Here is a 3261-nt window from a genome sequence, read left to right on the forward strand (position 1 = left end):
TGGTGGCCCGATTCTAACGCATCGGGTATTCTAGAATATGTTTGTAGTTTACTTTAGTTATGAAGTTTTCAGAATAATGCAATTTATACACAGGATTCGGCCAGCCGGGCGTGACCAATTGGCGAAGTGTGGTTCAAATTCTGCGCCAATTCGCGGCCGGACTTCGCCTGTCGCTGATTGCTCGCGGCCGGCCGGGCGTGACCGATCAGTGAAGCCAGGGACGGCTCCAGGGTTTTGAGGGACCCGGGCGAAAGAGTCTCAGTGGGCTCCCCTCTTTAACAGATACCACGATTCATGATGCACAGATACAGCAGAGAAATATACCACAGCCCACGTAGCATATAGCACAGGCCACGTAGCGCATAGCACAGGCCACGTAGTATATAGCACAGCCCACTTGGCATATAGCACAGCCCACATAGCATATTGCACAGCCCACATAGCATATAGCACAGCCACATAGCATATAGCACAGCCCACGTACAGTCATGGTCAAAAGTATTGACACCCCTGCAATTCTGTCAGATAATACTCATTTTCTTCCTGAAAATTATTGCAAACACAAATTATTTGGTATTATTATCTTCATTTAATTTGTCTTAAATGAAAAAACACAAAAGAAAATGAAGCAAAAAGCAAAACATTGATCATTTCACACAAAACTCCAAAAATGGGCCAGACAAAAGTATTGGCACCCTCAGCCTAATACTTGGTTGCACAACCATTAGCCAAAATAACTGCGACCAACCGCTTCCGGTAACCATCAATGAGTTTCTTACAATGCTTCTGCTGGAATTTTAGACCATTCTTCTTTGGCAAACTGCTCCAGGTCCCTGATATTTGAAGGGTGCCTTCTCCAAACTGCCATTTTTAGATCTCTCCACAGGTGTTCTATGGGATTCAGGTCTGGACTTATTGCTGGCCACCTTAGAAGTCTCCAGTGCTTTCTCTCAAACCATTTTCTAGTGCTTTTTGAAGTGTGTTTTGGGTCATTGTCCTGCTGGAAGACCCATGACCTCTGAGGGAGACCCAGCTTTCTAACACTGGGCCCTACATTATGCTGCAAAATTTGTTGGTAGTCTTCAGATTTCATAATGCCATGCACACGGTCAAGCAGTCCAGTGCCAGAGGCAGCAAAGCAACCCCAAAACATCAGGGAACCTCCGCCATGTTTGACTGGAGGGACTGTGTTCTTTTCTTTGAATGCCTCTTTTTTTCTTCTGTAAACTCTATGTTGATGCCTTTGCCCAAAAAGCTCTACTTTTGTCTCATCTGACCAGAGAACATTCTTCCAAAACGTTTTAGGCTTTTTTAGGAAAGTTTTGGCAAACTCCAGCCTGGCTTTTTTATGTCTAGGGGTAAGAAGTGAGGTCTTCCTGGGTCTCCTACCATACAGTCCCTTTTCATTCAGATGCCGTCGGATAGTACGGGTTGACACTGTTGTACCCTCTGACTGTAGGGCAGCTCGAACTTGTTTGGATGTTAGTCGAGGTTCTTTATCCAACATCCGCACAATCTTGCGTTGATATCCCTTGTCAATTTTTCTTTTCCGTCCACATCTAGGGAGGTTAGCCACAGTGCCATGGGCTTTAAACTTCTTGATGACACTGCGCACGGTAGACACAGGACCATTCAGGTCTTTGCAGATGGACTTGTAGCCTTGAGATTGCTCATGCTTTCTCACAATTTGGTTTCTCAAGTCCTCAGACAGTTCTTTGGTCTTCTTTCTTTTCTCCATGCTCAATGTGGTACACACAAGGACACAGGTTGAGTTAACTTTAATCCATGTCAACTGGCTGCAAGTGTGATTTAGTTATTGCCAACACCTGTTAGGTGCCACAGGTAAGTTACAGGTGCTGTTAACTACCCAAATTAGAGAAGCATCACATGATTTTTCGAACAGTGCCAATACTTTTGTCCACCCCCTTTTTTATGTTTGGTGTGGAATTATATCCAATTTGGCTTTAGGACAATTCTTTTTGTGTTTTTTCATTTAAGACAAATTAAATGAAGATAATAATACCAAATAATTTGTGTTTGCAATAATTTTCAGGAAGAAAATGAGTATTATCTGACAGAATTGCAGGGGTGTCAATACTTTTGACCATGACTGTAAATAGCACAGCCCACATATTATATAACACAGCCCACGTAGTATATAACACAGCCACGTAGTATATAGCACAGCTCACGCAGTATATAACACAGCCACGTAGTATATTGCCCAGCCACGTAATATATTGCACAGCTTTTGTAGTATATAGCACAGCTCACATAGTATATTGCCCAGCCACCTAATATATTGCACAGCCCACGTACTATATAGCAGAGATGCAGTATATAACACAACTCACAGTATATAGCACAGAGGCAGTATATAACAAAGGCCACGCAGTATACAACACAGCCCACGTAATATATAGCAATGTGGGCACCATATCCCTGTTAAAAAAAGAATTAAAATAAATATAAAATATATATAAATTATTTTTAACATTATTTCTAACATTATTATTTTTAACATTAGATCTGCATAGGCAGCATCAATAGTAAAAAGTTGGTCACACAGGGTTAATAGCAGCGTAACGGACTGCGTTATATATATATATATATATATATATATATATATATATATATATATATATATATATATATATATATATTACGGACCAAAGGTTTGGACACACCTCATTTAAAGATTTTTCTGTGTTTTCATGACTATGAGCCAGTTTCTTTGTAGCGCTTGATGGTTTTTGCCACTGCACTTGGGGACACTTTCAAAGTTTTCCCACTGACTGACTGACTGACCTTCATTTCTTAAAGTAATGATGGCCACTTGTTTTTCTTTACTTAGCTGCTTTTTTCTAGCCATAATGCAAATTTTTACAGTTTATTCAGTAGGACTATCAGCTGTGTATCCACCAGACTTCTGCACAACACAACTGATGGTCCCAACACCATTTATAAGGCAAGAAATCCCACTTATTAAACCTGACAGGGCACACCTGTGAAGTGAAAACCATTCCCGGTGACTACCTCTTGAAGCTCATCAAGAGAATGCCAAGAGTGTGCAAAGCTGTCAAAGCAAAACGCTACTTTGAAGAATATAGAACAAGGACCTATTTTCAGTTGTTTCACACTTTTTTGTTTAATATATAATTCCACATATGTTAATTCATAGTTTTGATGCCTTCAGTGTGAATATACAATTTTCATAGTCATGAAAATACAGAAAAATCTTTAAATGAGGTGTGTCCAAAC

Source organism: Ranitomeya imitator, chromosome 5 (assembly GCF_032444005.1).
Source record: "Ranitomeya imitator isolate aRanImi1 chromosome 5, aRanImi1.pri, whole genome shotgun sequence".
In the NCBI taxonomy this organism is placed as follows: Eukaryota; Metazoa; Chordata; class Amphibia; order Anura; family Dendrobatidae; genus Ranitomeya; species Ranitomeya imitator.